The 25,061-nt window shown below is 45.2% G+C and overlaps 1 protein-coding gene across 1 annotated transcript in view; it reads left to right on the plus strand.

The window, feature by feature from the left end:
* Positions 1-19,926: 19,926 nt before the first annotated feature.
* The window catches only part of LOC128398274 (collagen alpha-6(VI) chain-like), a 98,931-nt gene continuing 93,796 nt past the window's right edge, over positions 19,927-25,061 (plus strand). The window contains exons 1-2 of the mRNA XM_053359148.1: positions 19,927-20,162; positions 20,697-20,777. The gene's annotated coding sequence lies outside the window, so the exon portion shown is untranslated. The remainder of the gene's footprint in view (positions 20,163-20,696; positions 20,778-25,061) is intronic.

Genomic DNA, 25,061 nt, shown 5'->3' on the forward strand with positions numbered 1-25,061 from the left:
GAAATGGAAAAGCCTCCCCACTGTCTTTTCGTTCACAAATCCTGGTGTGTCTGTGTATGAATAGGGTGAGCCTATGACCTGGATTCAGGAATAAAGTAGTTATCATCACAAAAGAGTGGCCAAATGGCCCAGGTAATGCAATCAGTGACCCATTATCCTGGCAGACAGGGGAAAAACAATGCACTCAGATTTCTGTGGTAGACCACCTTTTCTGTGATGTAGGTATGATGTTTCTGGGGGTGGTCTTGGACTCCAGGGTCGGCAATTTAAAATGACTATATGAGGCTCTGGGTCCTCCTCCTCTCTCCTGCGTGTGGGGGAGCACCCTGTTGCAACAGTTAATAAAGATCAGGCTTACTAGCTGCTTTGCTTCTCAATATTCCTGGTTGGTCTCTGTTATTTTCTCCTACCGATAGGGAACCTACAAAAGGACTCTATATGGGCTCTTGGGTACCCCAAAAGGGGAAAGGAGCAGATTTATTACTTATATCACTGTTCTCCCCTCATTCTTGTTCCTGAAGTAGATCTTTATTCTCCCCTTGTTCCTGATGTAGAACTTCACTCACCCCTTCTTCCCTGGGATGTGTGTGCCATTTTATGTGTGAATCAAGCTCATTCTACACTTACTACAGGACGGGAATTGTATATTATAATGAAAGATTGAAGATGAGCTATGGGAATCCAAATGGTTAATCTTCTCTCTAGTGCGGCAGTATGCCCTGCGTTACCCAGTCCTCTGTTTGAGGGGTTTCTTGGTTGAAGTCTGGTTTAAAGATTTAAAAACATCTGAAAGAGAGAGAGCAGGAGGGGCCTGGAAGTTACCCATCAACAATGGTTGAACACCTACGCAGCAGGCCAAGCAGGTACATGGGTATTGTGATCTCAAGCTGACTCTGAAATATCATGGTCAGCATCCAAAGGACTGGGATTAGGTAAAGGGACCCCTGACCATTAGGTCCAGTCATGACTGACTCTGGGGTTGCGGCGCTCATTTCGCTTTACTGGCCGAGGGAGCCGGCGTACAGCTTCCAGGTCATGTGGCCAGCATGACTAAGCCACTTCTGGCGAACCAGAGCAGCGCACGGAAACGCCGTTTACCTTCCCGCTGGAGTGGTACCTATTTATATACTTGCACTTTGATGTGCTTTCAAACTGCTAGGTTGGCAGGAGCAGGGACCAAGCAACGGGAGCTCACCCCGTCATGGGGATTTGAACTGCTGACCTTCTGATCGGCAAGTCCTAGGCTTACCCCACAGCGCCACCCGCGTCCCACTAGATAGTCAAATACTAGATATCAAATCAAATCAAATGTTGCTCATGCAGTTCTGCAAGCGGATTCAAATAGTGAAGGTACAATGAACTGTTCTGCGTGCAGAATATATGGTAATGGGGCGCAAATTTCTTTCCCTTGCACAAGGGTATCTTCGGCATCAGTTCTTGGTTAAGCTGCTTGCATAAAGAGAACTGTTTATTTATCTGTTTAATGTTTAATATTTATTAAATTTGTCAGCTGCTTTATTTTGCCCAGGGCAACCCAAAAGCAACATACAACCAAACAAATAGACAATAAGCCCCACATAGATACACTGAAACATAACAAAAGTAGTCATAAACAATGAATAAAATATCCAAAAAGTACACAACCAAACTGAGCAATTTCCACATAAATCATGGATACAAAAAATGAAGATACAAAAAATAATAATACCAGTAACAAAAAAACCCCTAAACAATACAACAACCCAAGAGTTTGTTGAGCAGCCTCAGCTTTTGTAGTTGGAGTCCGTTCTCCCAGGACAGGTGGGAAAAGGTCTACAAGGCAGGGAGGAGCTTTTCCAGGGCTCACAGCCAACTATCATTGCCAATCCTAAGGTGGGTAACATTCTATAATGGGGAAACATCACAATATAAAGCCACAGTATTCAACAAATTAAGTGGCAAAATTCAACAGCAATAGGTATCCGCGGCTTTTAGTTGTACGTATATAATTGCAAACCACTCTTGGTTTTTTAAAAAAATGAGATTGTGTTATGCAAGCAGTTCTATAGATAAATAAATAATAAAAATAAAAAATAAATAAATGTTTGTTGTGCTTCATGACACCCCAGATATGCTGTCGCCTTCACTCTGACAGGGCCAGATCTGTGATAGTCCTGCCATCTATGGCCTTGAGCATTGTTCTCCCAAGCTAGTCATAAGTACGTCCCATTGAAGCAAATGGAAAAAAAAGCTACTTGGCAGTCATTCAAGATCTAGTACTTTCAACGAGACAGTGACAACTCGCTGTAGCTGGACTGGAGCCCAGGCTGAGCAGTGCAGAAGTTCTCTTGCTATACATTTTTCGCACTGCTGTTTAAAGTATCTGCATCCTTTCTGAAGTGGAGCAAAAAGGCTAATGTACTGTTTAAACCACAAGGAGCACCGACAGTTTATAAATTACATTAGCTAAACTAACACAGGATGAGACATAAGTAAATACAGGAAGGGCAATTCTGCTGCGGTTACACAGTCAGATGAGACCAATATGTCAGTGTTAGCCAGCTATATTGTCCTAAACTTACCCTGTCTAACCTGTGGCAAAAGTACCATATTTTTCGCTCTATGAGACGCACCAGACCACAAGACACACCTAGTTTTTGGAGGAGGAAAACAAGAAAAAAAATATTCTGAATCTCAGAAGCCAGAACAGCAAGAGGGATCGCTGCACAGTGAAAGCAGCAATAAGACGCACACACATTTCCCCTTACTTTTTAGGAGGGAAAAAGTGAGTCTTATAGAGCAAAAAATACGGTATATTCTTTGTTCTAAGCAACTTTCCTCAAGAAACAAACTGGAGGGGGATTACACACACACAGAGAGAGAGAGAGAGAGAGAGAGAGAGAGAGAGAGAGAGTGTTTATTTATAATTTTCATTTTCAACAAATAAACATTTCAACAACGACAACAACAAAAATTAAAACAATTCTTACCTATCAAATCTTGGCTTCCCTCCCCCTCTTTCAGCGGTTCCGTGAATTTAACCTGTCTTTTTCTTCTTCTGCATATCCCAGTTAACTCTATTTATTCTTTTCCTCATCTGTTTCATATATGTTTTAGAAACTGCAAGTTTTTACAGTAGTCTTGCTAAAGTCTTCATTTGTTTACAATTTGTTTGTAAATACTCAATAAATGATTTCCATGCCTTAATAAAAAGTTTTTTGTTTGATTTGTTCTTTTCCGGTAAGTTTCACCATTCCTGCATCGTCCATTAATTTCTGTAGCCATTCTTCTTTCATCGAAACTCCTTCTTTCCATTTTGGGGCAAATGTCATTCTTGCGGCAGTGGTTGCATACATCAAATTTCTGATCCCATAATTCCCCAAAGAAAAGCTTTTGGGTTTTGTTTTGTTTTTACAAAGGTTATCTTAAACATCTTTTTCAATTCATTATATATCATTTCCCAGTAAGCTTTAACCTTATTACAAGAGAAAAGTACCTTCTTTCCCTCTGCATTTCCAACACATATTCGATTTTGATTCGTACATTTTTGCCAATCTGTTTAGTGTCAGATACCATCTGTATAACATTTTCATATAATTCTCTCTTAAACCATAACATGCTGTAAATTTTATACGCATGTTCCACAGTCTTTCTGGAGGGAGATAATTTTTATTAGGATTAATTAGCAATAGGAGTTGGCAGGATGGTGCTTCTTAAACAACAAGAACAAGAACAACAATGATTATACCCTGCCCATCTGGCTGGTTTCCCCCTTTGAAAACTAATAAAATACAGTGGTACCTCGGGTTAAGTACTTAATTCGTTCCAGAGGTCCGTTCTTAACCTGAAACTGTTCTTAACCTGAAGCACTACTTTAGCTAATGGGGCCTCCTGCTGCTGCCGTGCCACTGCCGCGTGATTTCTGTTCTTATCCTGAAGCAAAGTTCTTAACCCGAGGTACTATTTCTGGCTTAGCGGAGTCTGTAACCTGAAGCGTATGTAACCTGAAGCGTATGTAACCCAAGGTACCACTGTACTACCTTTTTAAAAGAGGATTGAACATATTTTCCTGATCTTCCCAGTATTGCTAAATACTTCATCTAAAGAACATACAGCCTCTTCTTAAGAGGAAGCCTTTAACACAGTGTTAGGCAATACTTGCATCTTTTATTTTTCTGCTAAAGTGATGCACTCATGTTTCAGGTGGACTTTCCAGTATGAACTCCCCCATCATTGCTGTCGATGTGGCATTCCGGGAGGAATGAGGTGGTGGCAAGGTTGGTGTGGTGCAAACACAAGCCCCAGATCGGTTCTGCTGGTATGTCTGCACCATGCTGGCCCTGCCTCTGCCTCGCCTCTCCCAGTATGCCACAGTCATGGCAGTGGAATGAGGTTAAACAGGAAGCACTGCTCTGAACCACCAACTACTACTGGTACAGGGAGAAAGCATTCCTCCACATCTAACTGTTCTATTTACAGATAGGTAGCCGTGTTGGTCTGCCATAGTCAAAACAAAAAATTTTTTTTCCTTCCAGTAGCACCTTAAAGACCAACTAAGTTAGTTCTTGGTATGAGCTTTCGTGTGCATGCACACTTCTTCAGATGCGCAGGCCAATGGCCTGAGCGCAGGCCATTGGCCTGCGCATCTGAAGAAGTGTGCCAGCCAGCTCTTCCCTCCAAGTGCATTACACACAAACAAACACACACACACACACACACACACACACACACACACTAACAAAACACACGTTCTCCCAAGCATAGTAATACTTCTCAGTACCCTCCTTGCTATGTGGATAGCAAGCTCTTCTTGCCCTTCTCCTCCAAATCGGTTCAGTGCCTTCCCACACGTTACCATATAGAAATCCTCCTCCTCCTTTTGGGCTTACCAGTGTAAAAGCCAAAACAAAAAAATTTTTTCCTTCCAGTAGCACCTTAAAGACCAACTAAGTTAGTTCTTGGTATGAGCTTTCGTGTGCATGCACACTTCTTCAGATGCGCAGGCCAATGGTCTGCCTTTAAGGTGCTACTGGAAGGAAAAATTTTTTTTTTTGTTTTAACTGTTCTATGTTTGGGATCTGGATCAACACCCATGTTGTTTTTTAAACACTTAAAATACACACAAACACAATTTAATGGTTCATCTAGACTGACATTGGAGAACCGCAAGACAGTTTTGGCGAAGCCACACCCGCCTGTCAATCACCTGACATCACTTGGCATCAAGCATGGGATAGGGAAAGCTATGCTACAAAGGCTTGGGCTCCATGATCACTGCAGATGGTGACAACAGCCACGAAATTAAAAGACGCCTGCTCCTTGGGAGAAAAGCAATGACAAACCTAGACAGCATCTTAAAAAGCAGAGACATCACCTTGCCAACAAAAGGTCCGTATAGGTAAAGCTATGGTTTTCCCAGTAGTGATGTATGGAAGTGAGAGCTGGACCATAAAGAAGGCTGATTGCCGAAGAATTGATGCTTTTGAATTATGGTGCTGGAGGAGACTCTTGAGAGTCTCATGGACTGCAAGAAGATCCAACCTCTCCATTCTGAAGGAAATCAGCCCTGAGTGCTCACTGGAAGGACAGATCCTGAAGCTGAGACTCCAATACTTTGGCCACCTCATGAGAAGAGAAGACTCCCTGGAAAAGACCCTGATGTTGGGAAAGATGGAGTGCACAAGGAGAAGGGGACGACAGAGGACGAGATGTTTGGATAGTGTTCTCGAAGCTACCAGCATGAGTTTGACCAAACTGCGGGAGGCAGTGGAAGACAGGAGTGCCTGGCATGCTCTGGTCCATGGGGTCACAAAGAGTCGGACACGACTAAACAACAACAACATGCTACAAAGGAACAATCAGGACAGCATAGCTTTCCTTATCCCATGCCTGATGGAAAGAAGACAAAGTCCCGACCAGAGAAGAATGGCAGATTAAATTGATGGATTAAGCCAAAATGGCAAAAATGATCGGAAGAATCAGAAATCAGGAAGACCAAAATGTTAATAAGGAATGGGAAAATTTTTATAATTTATCTTAAAAACCATTGTAAACAGCTAAAATCATTAGTGGGAATGGAATAACACTTGTAGTTTAATGTTGAATTTGGGATATAATGGAGATGTAAAAGATCTGGTTTATTATAAAAGATGCAGGAGGAAATGGTTAACAAAAGGACCCACAAAGGGGAGGAGGGAAGTACAGGAGATTCTATGGAATCTTGTTTTTATGTTGGTTGTTGGATAATTGATTGTAAAACTTTAAACTGAAAAACTAAATCAATTTTTTTAAAAACCAAAACTAAGGAACAATCAGGAGAAATTGTGGTCCTCAGAAGGTCAGTTGAACTGGAATCTGGCCATAGGGCTAAAATAGGTTCTCTGATCTAGGCCATTAGGTAGCAAATAGTCATCGAGGGACTCAGTTTAGGAAATTTCTCTGGCTACCTAGTATACATCCAAGGGATCTCTTTTTATTTCATCCAGACTGCATTCTCTTTTTCTCTCTTGAAGGACCAGAGCAGTAGAATAGTAGTGTAGCTATAATGTCCATGTCCTTTTTCACTTTTCCTGCTTGGTTATGACGGTCACAAGTTGCCTCTGCATCCCATGTTCTTCCTTTGATCTTAAATTCTTCAGTGAGCTTTAATAAATGGCAGGTGCCTTCCGCCAAGTTTCCCCTTCTTGAGGCACACAAGGGAAGCTTGAAAGAAAAGACAAGTCAATTAACACATCAAACGGTGTAATGGCAATTAATTATGAACAACCGCTTTGATCTTCTTTGTTTACTATGTTGCTTCCAGATTTCGAAGTATGCTCCGTATAAGTTCGCTAAATCCACAAATCATGCACCCTTCCCAGCCTTTGTTGTTGATCTTAACTAGATAATGCATTTACTTGGAAAGTTCTGAAACATAGAAAGGCAGTTGAAAGCAACTTCTAAAGGGAGTCTTGCGGCACTTAAAGACATTGGACAGATACGCCCGGGTCCTGGTGGTCCGAAAGAGCTAGAAATCCACACCTGTCTTTTACTTCAGAGGAGCTATGATGAGTCCCTTGTTAAGTATAGTAATTTAATTCACTGAAATTGTAAATGCTTCTATGCATTACTATGTGTGATGGCCTGGGATTCGGACTCTGAGGCTGAACCTGAGGAATCCCAGCCTGCACAGAAGTCCCCGCCTCCAGGACCAGCTGAGCTGGGGCTGGGGCTTGAGCCTGAAGGGTCCTCACCTGTGCTGGATCCTCAGGTGCAGGCACCAGCTGAGTCTGCTCTGGCTCCTGAGGGGATGGAGGACCCATTGCCTGCAGGTGCTCCACTCTCAGCCCCGTCAGAGGAAGCTGAGGTTGCCTCTTGGTCCGGTAACCCTCCAGTCTCTCCTGAGCTGCAGACGCTCAGGGCAGAGAGGCGGAGGGAACTACCGTATTTTTCACTCTATAACACGCACCCGACCATAACACGCACGTAGTTTTTAGAGGAGGAAAATCCGTAGGCATGCCACCCGTAGGCATTCCCTCCATAACACGCACAGACATTTCCCCTTACTTTTTAGGAGGAAAAAAGTGAGTGTTATGGTGCAAAAAATACGGTAAGTTCCCGCAGGAGGAGTGCTCACCTCCAGGCCAGGAGAGGCAAGTCACCTGTGGACTGGGGCCACCCTATGTTTCAGGGCAGATAAAAGCCAGTCAGCCCCAGTCCCAGGTTGTGGGAGCAATGTTGTTGGTAGCCTGTTCCTGCCTGCACCTTGTCCTGCTCTTCTGCCAGAGTTCCTGACCTCACCCGACTCCCCACCTTGGACCCAGCTACAGCTTTGACGGACAGCCTCCATACTGCACCATTGACCTCGGACCGGACTCGCCTCTCAGTTAGCCCCCCGGGACCAGCACACTATGTGTTTAAATTTGATTGGCCGGTAACTGAATTCTAGAGAGTTCTCTAGTAGTTCTCATGTGATTGGCTCACGTTGGTCACATCTAGTAAAAGAGGGACTCCATTTTATGTGAAGCAAGACAACTGTGTTTTAGAATCCACTGTGAACACTGCTAAGTTGAATAGAGTGTCCGAGTGTTGCTTCTTTGCTTGGAAGAAAGAGAGCACAACTGCTGGAGAAGGTAAAAGTGGAAATCTCTCGTAGGAGCTGCAAGGCACGCCCTAACTGAGATACAGAAGGCTCAGTGCTGAACTCTGGAAAGAGAGGAAAATACTTTCATTTGGAAGTTAGAAAAAGAAACTATAAGCCCATGCTTGGAGGAGCATGTCACTGTAAATATTACAGTGGTACCTCGGGTTACATATGCTTCAGGTTACATACGCTTCAGGTTACAGACTCCGCTAACCCAGAAATAGTGCTTCAGGTTAAGAACTTTGCTTCAGGATGAGAACAGAAATCAGGCTCTGGCGGCGCAGCAGCAGCAGGAGGCCCCATTAGCTAAAGTGGTGCTTCAGGTTAAGAACAGTTTCAGGTTAAGAACAGACCTCCGGAACGAATTAAGTACTTAACCCGAGGTACCACTGTATGTTCTAATTCATCAATAACTATAGGCTTCTGCAAGTAAAGTTTTTGAACATTAAAGTCTGGACATGGGTTTAATTTCCAAAGAAGGGTGTCAGTCATATATATATGATTTGAGCTTCATCTTAGCTGAAATTTCGCTGCCCTTACTTCAACATCAATTATGCTGGTAGGAGGTTTGAGTGCTTCATATGATTTTCTAAATGCTGACTCTTCCCAAAGTGGACCTTCAGCTCCTGGCTCACCCCTTGGCACCAGACACACACATCTCACGTTCCTGCTGTTATAAGAAAAAACGACTGCTCCTTTTCCCTTATGGGGTATCCAAGAGCCTTTATAGAATCCTTAAGTAGGTTCCCTATCGGTAGGAGAAAAATAACAGAGGCCAACCAGAGAATATTGAGAAGCAAGGCAGCTATGAAGCCTGATCTTTATTAACTGTTGCAACAGGGTGATCACTGCCGCACGCAGGAGGCAGGAGGGACGCCAAACAATGGTGTGCAAGCCCTTATATAGACTTTTGAAATTGCCCACCCGGTAGCTCAAGACTACCCTCAAAACATCATACATACATCACAAAAGGAGGTAGTCTCCAACAGAAATACATCACAAAAGGAGGCGGTCTAAAACAGAAATACATCACAGGGGGCTGTCTACCACAGAAATCCTGTTTGTCAGGATACCTGACAGTGGTCACTGATTGCTCCACCTGGACAGCCTGGCCATTCTTTTGTGATGCTTTAATTCCTGAATCCAGGTCACAGGCTCACCCTATTCATACACACATACGCCCTTAAGACAGGTAAGCAAAAGACAATGGAGAGGTTTTCCCATTTCCTTCCTCCTTGCAGAGAAATATTTGCGGTCACTGGGAGAGTCATAATGGTTTGGGAGAGTCAAAACGTCTTCAGGATTGTTCTCCTGTACTATTTCAGACACATGGTTTATCTACTTATGTATGTGTTTGTACATCTATGAACACTTATTGTATATTTGGGACCTTAGAATTCTTGTAACACTGCTTTCCATTTCAGGGAGGTTCCTGCTTCTGATCCTCTGTGGGTTTTGGCCTCATCCATCAACTGCACTTGGAGGGGACTGGAGTGCCAGCCCTGTCTTAATGCAACTCTTCCAGCCTGGCCATGTTTACTTCCTGTTGGGCCAGTCACATGGTGCCCTGGAGGCAGGCACCAGCCTGCCCTTCCTCCTTACAGACGTTATTGCAGCATAAGCTTTCGTGGAGGATGACACTTTGTCAGATGCATTTTCCGGTATATACAAACATAGCTGGGGGGGGGGGTTTGCTGCAAACTGTGAGGCTAGATTTATGTCCATTCAGTGTAGAGACCAACCTCTTTGTCCTATGTACAGAATGCAAAAGGGCATCACAAGTGGATGATGATATGTGTAATGTTGGAGGTAGGGATGGACAGATCTGTCAAGTTTCTTTTCTTCCCGTCCTCCCGTCCCCCAGTTTCTCAGTTTCCCATGACAACAGTCTAGGATTTCAGAAGCGAAGTTCATGAATACCTCTCAGGTATTTGTTATTAGCTCTACAGTGGTACTTTGGTTCTCAAACTCCTAGGTTCCCAAATGGCGAAAACACGGAAGTAAGCGTTCCAGTTTTTGAACGTTTTTCGGAAGCCGAATGTCCAATGCAGCTGTTGGCTATTGTTTCCAGGGCGCCCGCACCAATCAGAAGCTGCGCCTTGGTTTCTGAACATTTTGGAAGTTAAACGGACTTCTGGAACAGATTTAAGTTTGGCGCTTTTGTTTTTGCTATTTATTTTGCATTTTTGTTTTTGAGGCTTTTTCAGTTAATTTGTTTTTGTGACTGTGTGGAACCCAGTTCAGCTAATGACTGATTAATTGATTGATTGATTGTGTGACTGCAGAAATGGATAAAAGCCCCTCCATCCAAACAATAGCTTTTACCAGTGCAGCTAAGAAAAAATAATAATTTTAATTTCTGTCATCTACAATACTGCCTTATTTATTTTATAATACAGTACATTGATTATTGTGCTTTCATTTTATGGATCAATGGCCTCGTCAGACAGTAAAATACATGTTAAACTGTTGTTTTAGGGGTTGTTTTTAAAAGTCTGGAACAGATGAATCCATTTTGCATTACTTTCTATGGGAAAGCGCATCTTGGTTTTGGAACGCTTTGGTTTTGGAACGGATTAAGTTTGAGAACCAGGGTATCACTGTATTTATGTTTCATTATTAGCTCTATTTTGTTCTCCTTGCCTCTGGGGCAATTTTAAATACTGCATGCAAGTTAGCAGCTTCTTATAAATATTATAGCACACTGGTAGTAGGATGTTGTACATGAAAGGCCCCTTCTATTGATTCTGAAATCCTTGGTAAGACCATATTTACATAGACTTTTAAAGCTGCACTCCTACATACACTTACTTGGGAGTAACCCCCCTTAAACACAGCAGAGCATTTCCAAGGAAATATCTATAGGTTGTGCTGTTAATGAGCCACACTGTATTGAAAAGCCATTATCTAATTCAGCATACCTTACCACACCCCCATCTTGCTGGCCAGTAACAACAACAACAACCACAACAACAACAACCTTTAATTTAATTTAGAGGATGCTTAACAGTCAACAAAGGGGCCAAAGAAAAAATTGGTGATTTTATTTATTTATTGAATTTATATATCACCCTATACCTGCAGGTCTCAGGCCGGTTTACAGAATAAAATCAAAATCATCATCATCAACCTTTTATTCGACCGTCAGTCAGAAAAAAGTACATTTGTCAATACACAGTTAAAACATCCAGGAAGATTTTAGAACTTAGCCAACACTAAAATGGGCTAAACAGATAGCCCCATATCAATACAGTCAATTATAGTCTTGCGACGCTTAAAAGCTAAAAAAAGAAATTTGGCCACTGTCAGGGAACTGCCATCTGAGACGCAGGAGGTGAAAGGGCTCACGGAGGGTGAGAGAGACCATTCAGCTGAGGAGGGGACCAGCAGGGGGAGAAGTGGAGTTCCAAGGGAAAGTGAGTCGGAGGGAGGGCTCAGAGACACTTCGAGCGAAAATAGTGGGGAGGTTTCAGGACCTCCTGTAGGGACACCCACTCCTCGCCGGAAACTGTCACGCCGAGAGTCCAGAAGACGCGTTTCCGTTAAGGAGCTTTTATGCTGGAAGAAGTTCCGTAAACGCCCACTGTCCGATTCAACGAGCGACTGATGGAGCCATGCTTAAGAAGCTCCGTCAGAGACAGAGGTTTGTGGACTTAGCCAAACTCTGAGGGACTAGGATTTTACGCACAAGCAGCTCACCATCCCATCACAGCAATCGGACAGTCCCTGAAAGCAGCTTGTGCAGAGAGGCATCATGAGCAACCCAGCCGGAGCCGGTGGAGCAGGAGGAGCTGGAGAGGGTCCAAGCCTGGAAGAAAGGTACAGGGTGTTGGAGCTCCAGCTAGCGCTGCAAACGGCGAGGCTAGAGGAAAGGAGGGCGCAGGATGCAGATAAGACAAAAGGCGCCCCACTAGCAAGAAAGATGCCAGGATTGGTGCAGAAGTTTGGGGGGGACCCCAGGAACTATCAAGCCTTTAGGACAGAGATGCAGTATGCTCTCGAGCTGCAGTTTAACGACTTTCCCGACGAGGCATCGCGAGTGGCGTTTGTGATTGGCCATCTCGAAGGGGGGGCGAGAGACTGGGTTAGACCCCTGATGGCAGGGAATAGTGAAATGCTGAAGGACACGAGGAAGTTTTTTCGCGCCATGGATTTGATGTTTTCCAGCGAGATTGAACAGGGACTGGTGCGCAGACAATTGATGGCTTGCAAACAGGGGAGCCGATCGGTTCGTGAGTACTGGACTGAGTTTACAATGTTGATACATAAATTGGGATGGGACCTATCGGCGGAACCCATTCAAATGCTCTTTGAAGAAGGGCTTTCTTCGGCGGTGAAAGACGAACTTTCCCGGGCGCCCAGGGCGGAGTCTATGGACCAGCTGACCAAATCAGCGCTAACCATTGGAGCGCGCCAGGAGGCAAGAGCCTTGGAGAAGCGGGAGGGGAAAGGAGAGCGTTGGAGGGATTTCCGCATTCCAGAGATTCCAGAGCCAAGTTTCCCGCCAGGAGAGCCGATGGAAGTTGGAACAGCGCGCGCGCGCGCAGTTTCAAATCCCAGTGAAGGGAGGAAGAAGGAGGGAAAGAGCGCCAAGAAATGTTATCTCTGCCAGCAGCCAGGTCACTTTGCCAGAGTCTGCCCGCAAAGAAAGGAATGGCAAGGGATGGCGGGAGCTGTTGGGGGGAAGGAGGAGGGAGTCCAGGAGCCAGTAAAAGCCAACGCCTGGCTGCCACCGTCGGGGCACTGCAGCCAGGCCAAGGAGCAGTAAAAGTGCCCACTCCGGAACCTCCAAGACCAGCCCTAGTAATAGAGGTGTTGCTAGAGCTGGCAAACGGATACCCACTAAAGACAAAGGCGCTGTTGGACTCAGGCAGCTCCTGTAATTTTATGAGTAAGGAGTTTGCAGCTGAACACCAGATACAGACACTCCCTTTAAGCAACCCCCTGCAGGTGACCACGATCGATGGGAGGGAGCTGTTGGGAGGAGAAGTTAGCCTACAGACCGTCCCAATGGTTATGAGGGTGGCCAGGCACACCGAAAGGATAGCGTTCAATGTGGCCACCCTGGGAGGGGCTCCCGTCATTTTGGGAATGAGCTGGCTAGCGTTGCATGACCCGCTAGTGGGCTGGCATCAGAGAGTGGTCTCCTTTGGGTCAGCACATTGCCTGGAACACTGCAGAGAGGGAAAGGTGCCAGAAGGGGCAAAAGCCTTTCTAGCAGGGACGGAAGTGGCAGACAAAGCGAAGGTGCCCAAACAATACGCTGATCTGAGCAAGGTCTTCAGCGAAAGGGAAGCAGATAAACTACCACCGCATAGAGACTTTGACTGCCAAATTAACCTGGTCCCTGGGGCCCAGCTCCCCGTGGGCAAGCTGTACGCCATGTCAGACAGGGAAATGCAGGAGTTAAGGGAGTTTATTGATAAAAACCTGAAGAGGGGCTTCATCAGAGAGTCCAGAGCGGTGGGGGGGAGCCCAGTGTTTTTTGTGGACAAAAAAAACACGGATAAACCCAGGCTTGTAGTGGACTACCGGCGGCTAAATGCCGTGTCAGAACCAGTGACTTTCCCCATGCCCAGGATTGATGACATTTTGACCAGGGTGAGGAAGGGAAAGATATTCACGAAACTGGACCTGAGAGGGGCATACAACCTGATACGAATAAAGAAAGGGGACGAATGGAAAACCACCATGTTCACCCCTTTGGGGGCTTTTGAATATCTCGTTATGCCATTCGGATTGCAATCAGGCTCCGCCTGTTTTCAATCGCTCATGAACCATGTCCTGGGACCTTTGCTCTACAAGAATTGCGTGGCCTTCCTCGATGACGTGCTGATATATTCAGAGAATGAGGAGCAGCATGTAAAGGATGTCAGGGAAGTGCTGAGCCAGCTGCAAGCAAACCAGCTGTGGGTGAAATTGGAGAAGTGTCAGTTTCACACCAAGGAGGTGGAATTCCTGGGGTACCGCTTATCAGACAAGGGATTAGCCATGGATCCAGGCAAGGTCCAGGCGGTGCTGGAATGGAAGACACCGAAAACGAAAAAGGACGTGCAAAGGTTCTTAGGGTTTGGGAACTTTTACCGTAAATTCATCAAGAACTTTGCCCACTTAACGGCTCCCATTACGGACTGTCTAAGCAGCAAGAAGAAATTCGTTTGGACGGCGGAGGCGGAGCAAGCATTTGAGGAATTGAAAAGGGCATTCGCTTCGGAAGAACAGCTCCTGCATGTGGATTTACAAAAACCCATGAGAGTGGAAACTGATGCCTCAGACCGGGCGGTGGGGGCGGTGCTGCTTCAGCCAGGGAGCAATAAATCGGAATGGAGACCGTGTGCCTTCTTTTCGCGTAAGCTGAACAAATCCGAGAGGAACTACACCGTATATGACCGAGAACTACTCGCCATTCACGAAGCGTTCCGGAGATGGAGACACTTACTAATTGGCGCACAGCATAAGGTGCAAGTGTGTACGGACCACAAGAATTTGGAGTATTGGAGAACGGCACGAGTGCTCAACCAACGACAAGTGAGATGGGCCCAGGAGTTCTCCAAATTCCATTTTGAAATCTGCTATGTGCCAGGGCCAGAAAACATCAGAGCGGACGCTCTCTCTCGCAAACCTGAATATTTGGAGGGGGAGGGAGCGCCTGAAGAGAGACATATTATCCCAGAGGACCAATGGGTGTGTGGGGCGGCCTGGGTGGGGCAAAGAGAACTGGTAGAGGGAACGGTAAATGATGAATACGCCCAGGATAAGCTCAGAGGTTTAAGGAGAGAGGGAGAAGACCCCGGAGGTTTTGAAGAAAGAAACGGGGCATTGTATTACAAAGGGGCACTATATATACCCGAAGGGGAATTGAGGGGGAGAGTACTCAAACAGCTGCACGACAATCCCACAGCTGGGCATTTTGGGCAACACAAGACCATGTGGTTGGTGACCAGGGAGTTTTGGTGGCCCAAGGTGAGGGAGGATGTACGGGAGTATGTGAGAAGGTGTGACCAATGCCAGAGAGCCAAAGGAGAAAGGCGGGTACCAGCGGGGTTATTAGAACCGTTACCCACACCAGAACGACCGTGGGAGGCGGTATCGATAGATTTTATGACTGATCTGCCTAAATCCCAGGGGAAAACCGCCATACTAGTCGTAGTAGACCTGTTAACTAAGATGGGTCACTTTGTAGCTTGCTCACATGCAGCCACGGCGGAAGAGACAGCGAAATTGTTTGTAGAACATATTTTTAGGCTGCATGGCGCCCCCTTGAGGGTGGTCTCCGACAGAGGGAAACAGTTCACGTCCAGATTCTGGAGGAAACTTATGAGCTTGTTGCACGTAGAGGTCAACTTTTCGACTGCCAGGCACCCTGAGACCAATGGGCAGGCGGAGAGGGCAAACGGTATCCTCCAACAATACCTGAGGTGTTATGTCAATGACAGAGAGAACGATTGGGTCGAAAAGTTGGCGCTAGCGGAATTTGCTTACAATAATGCAGAGAATGTGTCCACCGGGATGAGCCCCTTTTTGGCTAATTATGGGTGCCACCCCAGGGCGTTTCCAGGGGGAGGAGGGGAGAGATGGAGTGTCCCGGCCGCTGAACATTTTGTAGAAGAAATGGAAGCGATCCATCGTCAACTCCAACTCAACTTAGAAAGGGCCAAGGAAGAATATAAGAGGCAGGCAGACAAGAGCAGAAGGGAAGGTGAAACCATTAGGGTGGGGAGTCAGGTCTGGCTATCAACCCAAGGGTTGCCGTTCAAGGGGGGTTTCAAGAAATTGAGACCCAAAAGATTGGGACCATTTGAGGTCATCCAACAGGTCAACCCAGTGGCTTTCAGACTCCGGTTACCGAACCACATGAAACTGCACCCAGTATTCCACAGGTCATTACTGTCACCATATAGGGGGGAAGGTGAAGGGGTAGCCACAAGGGGGCCAGCCATAGAAGAAAGGGAAAGCAGCAACCATGTGGCGGAAATCGTCGACTCCAGGTGGAAGGGTAATCAGGTGGAGTATTTGGTAGTGTGGGAAGGGGAACCGGAGTCGGAAAACACCTGGGTGACGGCAGAGGAGGTCCGTGACAAGATCTTGATCGAAATGTTCCACCAAAGGTTCCCCAGGAAACCTCAGCCAGTAGCGAGGTTCCGGAGGGAGTACTTTGGCACCACCGACGATGAGGAGGAACTGGAAGGATTCAGGGAATCGGAGTTGGAAGGAGGAACAGACTCCGATGAGGAGGAGTACTTGGAAACCGGAAACAGCAAGAGGTGGAGGGAAGTGTTCGAAACTTCGGAAGATGAGGGAGGTTCCTTCAGGGGTTTTGCTCCCTCGCCTCCTGCAGAGGAGGGGAGGGAAGGGGGTGAAGGGGGCCCTGGAGGGGAGGTGGATGTCAGGGAACTGCCATCTGAGACGCAGGAGGTGAAAGGGCTCACGGAGGGTGAGAGAGACCATTCAGCTGAGGAGGGGACCAGCAGGGGGAGAAGTGGAGTTCCAAGGGAAAGTGAGTCGGAGGGAGGGCTCAGAGACACTTCGAGCGAAAATAGTGGGGAGGTTTCAGGACCTCCTGTAGGGACACCCACTCCTCGCCGGAAACTGTCACGCCGAGAGTCCAGAAGACGCGTTTCCGTTAAGGAGCTTTTATGCTGGAAGAAGTTCCGTAAACGCCCACTGTCCGATTCAACGAGCGACTGATGGAGCCATGCTTAAGAAGCTCCGTCAGAGACAGAGGTTTGTGGACTTAGCCAAACTCTGAGGGACTAGGATTTTACGCACAAGCAGCTCACCATCCCATCACAGCCACCAAGGAAGGTATAGCTCTAGTGACATTATTCAGCAAGTGTAAAACCTGGTTTTCTCCGGGTAGGAAGCTAAATTGACATAGGAGTGGGTCTATAAAATTTTGCCTAAGCTCTGCATAAGAAGGGCAAGTCAGGAGAATGTGTTCGGTGGACTCAACCACACCCATGGCACAATGACAGGTTCTCTGGGCGTATGGTACTCCCCTGTACCTTCCCCACAATATTGCAGAGTCAAGGACATTTAATCTAGCCGCTGTAAGAAGTCTGCGGTATTGCACATAGTGGATTTCTGCAAGGTAGGGGGCTGGTATGGTCCGATAGATCTGGTCCCCTAGGAACATCCCTGGTTTTACCTGGGCTATGTCCTCTTGTCTGGCAATGTCACTCAGTCTCCGGGAGATCACAGCTCTAGCTTGATTGTACGTCATAGACTCAAAGTAAAGGTGAGACAATCCGCAGGATTGAACCTCGTTAATGACCTCCCTTTCCCACGATGATTGGAAATCGTCCCTCAATATCAAGGGGGCAATACCCACTGGTTTAAAACAAAGCTTGAGCCATAGCCAGAGCTTTGTCTTCAAGGCCACATACCGTAGGGCTTGCCAGCCGACCTCCAATCTCATAACCGCACCCGCTACCGAGAGGGGAATCCTAAGGATGGCTCTAAGGAATCGCGTTTGGATAGAATCCAGTTTCAAAAAATCCCTACGGGAGCCTAAAGAGATGCCCACCAAAAGAAGGGGGAGGACTTTCATTTGAAAGAGTCTCAAAGCTATCTTCACTGATTGAGCCTGATTCTTAGCATATAGAGATCTAATCTGGGTGGCTGCTTTAGATGCATTAGTTGTTATATAGTCTCTATGGGCCAGAAAAGACCTATTTGACCGTATTACTTGTCCCAGATATTTAAAGCAGTTAACCTGCTCTAGGGGGATCCCGTTCATCGACCATCGATGGAGTCTCGGTCGGGCAGAGAAGACCATGATCTTGGTCTTAGCATAGTTGGGTTGGAGCTCATGCTGATCACAGTATTCATGTAGAGCTTGCAACATTCTCCTCAGTCCAATAGGGGATCTGGCAAGAAGTGCGGCGTCATCCGCATACAGAAGAACATTCAGAGATCGGCCTGCTAATTTGGGGGGGTGGAAAGCATCATTGACCATGTGAGTCACCAGTGAGTTAATGTAAAAGCTAAACAATGCTGGGGCCAATAAACAACCCTGTCTTACCCCTCTAGTGGTGGTAACAGGGCTGGAGACTAGGCCTTTATTGTCTAGCCTGATTCTCAGAAAGGTGTTTGTATGGAGGCTGATAATCAGATGAAGGAGACGACGATCGATCTTTGTAGCAGCCAGTTTTGTCCATAGCTGCTTTCTAGAGATTCGATCAAATGCCTGCTTAAGGTCAATAAAAGCCACATGAAGAACCTTTGGGGCTTTGCCGACATACTTTTCCGCCAGGTGATTCAAGGTTAATATTTGGTCTGTGGTAGATCTTCCAGGGCGAAAACCCGCCTGTTCATCGGCAATGATATTGTCGTCCTCCATCCATTTCGATAGTTTGTTTAGCAGGTACCCCGAGTAAATCTTCCCAATGACATTTAGCAAGCTGATTGGCCTAAAGTTGCTCGGCTCTGTACGTGGAATAAAATCAAAATATAAAACCACAAAATCCATAATCAAAATAAAAACAACAACAGCCCAATAACGCCCCTCCCCAAAGAGCCACATTTTAAAAGGGTACAGGATGTCAAACAGATCAACCAAAGGCCTGGTTAAAAAGGAACATTTTTTGCCTGGCGTCTAAAGGTGTATAATGAAGGTGCCAGGTGAACTTCCCTGGGGAGAGCATTCCACAAATGGGGAGCCACTGCAGAGAAGGCCCTGTTCTCGTGTTGCCCCCCTCCGGACCTCTCAAGGAGGAGGCACACGAAGAAGGGCCTCAGAAGATGTTCTCAGTGTCCAGGTAGGTTCATATGGAAAGAGGCAGTCTTGAGGTATTGCGGTCCTGAGCCATTTAAGGCTTTATAAGTAAAAACCAGCACTTTGACTTGGGCCCAGAAACTAATTGGTAGCCAGTGCAGTCGGACCAGGATCGGTGTAATATGCTCCAACCGTCTTGCTCCGGTGAGCAACCTGGCCGCTGAATTCTGCACTAGCTGAAGTTTCTAAACCGTCTTCAGAGGCAGCCCAATGTAGAACGCATTGCAGTAATCTAACCTTGAGGTTACCAGAGCTTAGACAACAGTGGTTAGACTATCTTGGTCCAGATAGGGGCGTAGCTGGGCCACCAGCTGAAGCTGATGGAAGGCACTCTGGGCCGCTGAGGCCACCTGAGCCTTGAGTGGCAGCAAAGGATCCAGGAGTACCCTCAAGCTATGAACCTGCTCCTTCAGAGGAAGTGTAGCTCCATCAAGAGCAAGCGATCTTCTACCCATCCGGTCTAGGCAACCACCCACTAACAGAGCCTCAGTTTTATCTGGATTGAGCTTCAGTTTGTTGGCTCTCATCCAGTCCATTACCAAGGCAAGACATCGGTCCAGCACTTCCATTGCCTCACCTGCAGATGTAAAGGAGAAATAGAGCTGAGTGTCATCAGCATGATCCAGTCATACCTTGGTTGTCGAACGGAATCCGTTCCGGAAGTCCGTTCGACTTCCAAAAACGTTCGACAACCAAGGCACGGCTTCCGATTGGCTGCAGCAGCTTCCTGCAGCCAATCGAAAGCTGCGGAAGCAGCGTCGGATGTTCAGGTTCCAAAGAACGTTTGCAAACTGCAACATTCACTTCCGGGTTTGCGGCGTTTGGGAGCCAAAACGTTCAAGTTGCAAAGCGTTCGAGATCCAAGGTACAACTGTATAGTTTTACAGATGGGGAATTGAGGCAGAGAAGTGCCTATGGTCATTGAAGGGGTCATTCGGGGTCTCATGTTGGATTTGAAGACCGGCAAGTGAATATCTTGAATTCATAGACTCAAATATATACTTTAGGGCCTCCATTACTGGCAACATTTTAAAAATTATGATGAATCCTGCATGCATGTCAGAGAAAACTTTTCCTTCTGGGGCAATCCAGAGTTTACGCAAGAGACAGAGAGTTCTGTCTCAGAGGGATTGTCTTGGGAGGCGGGCTCCCAGTCTGTTTCCAACAGCACAAGTGGCTGCTCACAGCTGGAATCTTTGATGCTTTTGGACAGGCCTAAGAGAGGATAGATGATCAATCATATGGACCACTAGACACTGCACAGATGGACCTCTAAGAAGCCAGGTGAGTGCAATATTTCGGATCTCCTTCTCCATTAATTTGCAATCATTATGTCTGTGCTTCTGTTAGGGAAAATATAAACTTTATGCTCATATCAGATCCCAAAAGAAATGGGTGTCTTTCTGCACAGAAAGAAGAAAATGATTTTTATGGCTTCACAGAGACATTTTAATGTTGTTTTCCCCAAAAATGTGCTAATAAAATTTCTGAAAGCACTCCCCATGCATCACTGATAAGGAAGACGTTGGCTAGTGCAAGATGTCTCGTCTTATCTCACAGAATGTTTAGATTTGAGATGCATTGCAAGTTAAATGTCTAGATCCAAATGATTTATTTTGGAATTATAATATAGCAATCTGAAAAGGTGAGAGGTGGGTCGAAGGGACAGGGCAGACGTTGTTCCCAAATGCTGCTGCTGCTGCTGCTTTGAGAAGAAATATATGGTTTAGGAATCCACTTTTTAATATACCTTAGAGAGAGGCAAAATGCTGGACATTTGCACCAAAGCTCTGCACGTAATTCTTTTTTGCATTTCAGGGCTTTTAGCCTTTGCAGACGACTCTGTGAGGAAGGAAGTTCGGGAGAAGCAAGCGTATACAAGAAGGAAGGTTTCTCCAAGTAAGAGAAATAATTTATTCAAACAGGATGCAATCGTGCTTCAACTTGCCACAAACGAGATGATGCATATTTTCAGTAAATGAAATAGGTAATAGAATGTTTGCAGGAAGCTGTAAAAGGCAACACGAGATCCTGATGGTCTGTCTGGGGTTGGAATCTAAGTTCCATCCTAATACAAAACCTTAGCGATTGTTCTTCAAGTGTAAATTCTCATCCAGTTAGGAAAAAGATGAGAGAGTTCATATTGGCAAATCCAAGAGTGTATCAGAAAAAAATCCCCCCCTATTTTTCTAGCAGAAAAATAAGAGATTCAAGTATTGCCTAACATGGTGTTAAAGGTTACCTCTTAAGAAGAGGCTGTATGTCCAGTCTTTAGCAGTAGCAGGAAGGTAGGGAAAACCCTCCTTTGTAAAATGTAGCATTTTATTAGTTTTCATAGTTTCAAACAGGCAAGAACATCCACGAGTACATTTGTCTTTTTACATTCCGAAAGCTGTTGCAAAAGGAAGGTGGTCTGAGGTTTATTTATTGATTACTTTTCGTTATAGGATCTTCTGCCTGTCCTTTACTGCATGGTCCCAGGGCAAGTTTTTGTGTTTTTACCCCCTCTGTCAATCTTAAAACCTGAGAAATAGATTCTCCAATGGACAGATATCGCTCTTATGTGATTGTAATTGTGGGGCACCGGAATCGTTGCATCACATAATTCTTGATTGTGCTTTTCACTCATCGGCCAGGAGCAAGTTTCTTGCTCAATATCTAAAGGGAATTGCCGATGATACGAATGAAGCCAAACTGAGATATCTATTAAATGATGATGACCCCCTAAGATCACTCATGGTTGCCAGATTCTTGATCAGCGTCTTATCCCTAAAGAAGAGAAACGGACTCCTGTGCGGCTCGGATAATCCCTTTAAACTATGATCTATGTTTTAGGATGTAATTAGGTGATATCACCATTGATGTCTTCTACTAATTTATGAGTAGAGGGCGACGTTTATGTTACAAATTTATTGTAATGTATGATGTTGGTCTTTTGTTTTTGTTTTGCTTTGGTTCTTGTCTGTTTTTTGTAAGTTTTGGTGGTTTTAAATTTGGAGGTTTAAGTACATTATGTTGGTATGGGAAACTGTCGTGTGATGGGCCAATGGCCGTAATAAAGATCAATACAATACAATATCTGAGAGGGTCCAGGGAAGGAAGCAGTTTTTCAGATATTTGGGCCTAAGTCATTTAGGGCTGGGACATTTTTATGAGCATCTTAAAGGAGGTATACCCTCCAACATTTCTCTGATGAAAATAGGGATGTCCTATTCAAAAATGATGATGATGATGAGGAGGGTTATTATTTTGCTGCTTATAGCCCATCCATCTGACTGAGTTGCCCCAGCCACTCTATGTTGCTTCTAATAGATGATGATGATGATGATGATGATGATGATGATGATGATAATAATAATAATAATAATAATAATTTATTATAGCCTGCCCATCTGGCTGGGCTTCCCCAGCCACTCTGGGCGGCTTCCAACAAAATATTAAAATACTGTAATATTTCAAACATTAAAAGCTTCCCTAAACAGGGCTGCCTTCAGATGTCTTCTAAACATCTGGTAGTTGTTGTTCTCTTTGACATCTGGTGGGAGGGCGTTCCACAGGGAGGGCACCACTACCGAGAAGGCCCTCTGCCTGGTTCCCTGTAACTTGGCTTCTCGCAGTGAGGGAATCGACAGAAGGCCCTCGGCGCTGGACCTCAGCGTCCGGGCAGAACGATGGGGGTTGAGACGCTCTTTCAGATATAACAACATAATAAAATATTAAACATTTAAAAACTTCCCTATATAGGGCTGCCTTCAGATGGCTTCTAAAGGTTGTATAGTTACTTATCTCCTTGGCTCGGGGGTCACAAAACTCCATACCTCCAACATTTCTCCAATGAAAACAAGGACATCCTAAGGAAAAGTGGGACATTCCGGGATCAAATCAGAAACTGGGACGGCTTCTGTAAATCCTGTAAATAATAACCTTGCTGTCATCCTTAAGAAAAAGATATTTTTTAAAATGTGAAGGAGGTAGAAGAGTATCAAAACAGTATTCATTGATGTGGATGAAACATTATTAATATTTAGCAAGTTTCAAGAATATGTGGGTGGGAGGCAGTACACAGCACTGTTTTGGAGGGGAAATCTAAATTTTCTCTCATATTCACAAACAGCAAAGCTCAAAGGATAAGTACAATGGTACCTCGGGTTACATACACTTCAGGTTACAGACTCCACTAACCCAGAAATAGTACCTCGGGTTAAGAACTTTGCTTCAGGATGAGAACAGAAATCGTGCTCCGGCGGCACGGCAGCAGCAGGAGGCCCCATTAGCTAAAGTGGTGCTTCAGGTTAAGAACAGTTTCAGGTTAAGAACAGACCTCCAGAACGAATTAGTACTTAACCCGAGGTACCACTGTATATCCTGCACTGGAGAAAGGAATTATATTTCCTTCCCTTTGTGTTCATGACTAATGAACACTTTTCCTACTTTTCTGCTTAACGTAACCTGTTTTTTTCAGACCAAGATGTGTGTTGACCTATATTTAACACAAGATCCACTTGTGTGGTCCTGAACTTTTTCACCACATGAATAGAATTACTAACCCAGGTTATTTACCCACAGGCTGCAACATTTCTCTACGGATGTTTATTCATTGAGGATGTTGCCTGGAAAGCTATCCAAAAACAGGATGCTTATCAGATGTAATCGATTGCTGTAGATTGCCTTATTGGAAATAAGCCACAGGAAAGAAGTGGTTTGCTTAAAAAGGACAACACTTTTTGCTATGTTGAGACCACACTGCCTCCAAACCAAGATACAAACAGTTTCACTGCTTGCACAATGCCTTTTCTGTGTTGCGTAAAAATGTGGTCGTGATACTAGATTATTAAAGCCATTGAACTGGTACCTTTTACCATGGCAGAATTATGGCACTTTTTACATCAGTGTTAGGATGATGTTTGCTTTACTCTGCTTCATAAACAGCTTGTTGCAGTATTAGGACTCTGGGAAATTGCTATAGCTAGTAGGGATCAGGGCTGGACAATGCCAGCCTTTCAACATTGTGATGTATCACCAGCCAAATAGCATGATATAGTGATATACCTTTTTTGTGTGTATATATAATTTTTATTAAATTTTCTGTTTTACAGTTTAAAATACTCATTGTTACATCTTTAAGATATCAGTGACCTCCCTTTTTCTCTTTCCATGGTTCATTTTACATATCATAAATCCCTGCATATTTTACAAAAGCTATACCATTCAGTGGGATGCGGGTGGTGCTGTGGGTTAAACCACAGAGCCTAGGACTTGCTGATCAGAAGGTCGGCGGTTCGAATCCCCGCAATAGGGTGAGCTCCCGTTGCTCGGTCCCTGCTCCTGCCAACCTAGCTGTTCGAAAGCACGTCAAAGTACAAGTAGATAAATAGGTACCGCTCCAGTGGGAAGGTAAACGGAGTTTCCGTGTGCTGCTCTGGTTCGGCAGAAGCGGCTTAGTCATGCTGGCCACATGACCTGGAAGCTGTACGCCGGCTCCCTCAGCCAATAAAGCGAGATGAGCGCCACAACCCCAGAGTCGGCCACAACTGGACCTAATGGTCAGGGGTCCCTTTACCTTTACCTTTTTATCCTTCAGCAAGCTTTTTTAGGCTGGGACTCATGTGAGAAAGCAGCAAAGGACCCAGATTGCGAAGTGGGGAAGAATCCAAAACATTTGGGATGACTTTGTAACATTCATACTGATGATTAGTTTGGATAGATTTCCTACATCCCACCTTGAGGTTGATGTTCCTGTGCAACCATAATTAACTAGATTTAGCTGGCATGGGTTATCTGTGCACATCTTTCATGCTGTTTGCGACTGGTTTTTTCCAACCACTCCTCTGCATTTAATGAAACAAAAATGTGTCTTTAGATCGGGCATTTAGACTTGTCTAGTTTCAAAGAAGGGTTTTTGTGCAGGAGTATCGGTCAAAGTCTAAAATGTTCTCGGGGCTGTGCTTTGACTAGTGGCACAGTAAGACCCTAATTTTTTGGAACCGGATTCTCAGTCTGGTGGAAAAAATGCAGTGCCGTTTTAAATAGTTTCAGAAGGTCAACCTGGAGGAGCTTCTGAAATTCATAAACCCAGCTTGCTTGCACAAACTTTCCAGGGGCCTATGCAGCTGCTGGAGTGCATAACATAATAATAAACAGTTTGTCTTTTGGAGGTAGATTCTAATCATCTGGCATCCCATA

Source organism: Podarcis raffonei, chromosome 12 (genome assembly GCF_027172205.1).
Source record: "Podarcis raffonei isolate rPodRaf1 chromosome 12, rPodRaf1.pri, whole genome shotgun sequence".
Lineage (NCBI taxonomy): Eukaryota > Metazoa > Chordata > Lepidosauria > Squamata > Lacertidae > Podarcis > Podarcis raffonei.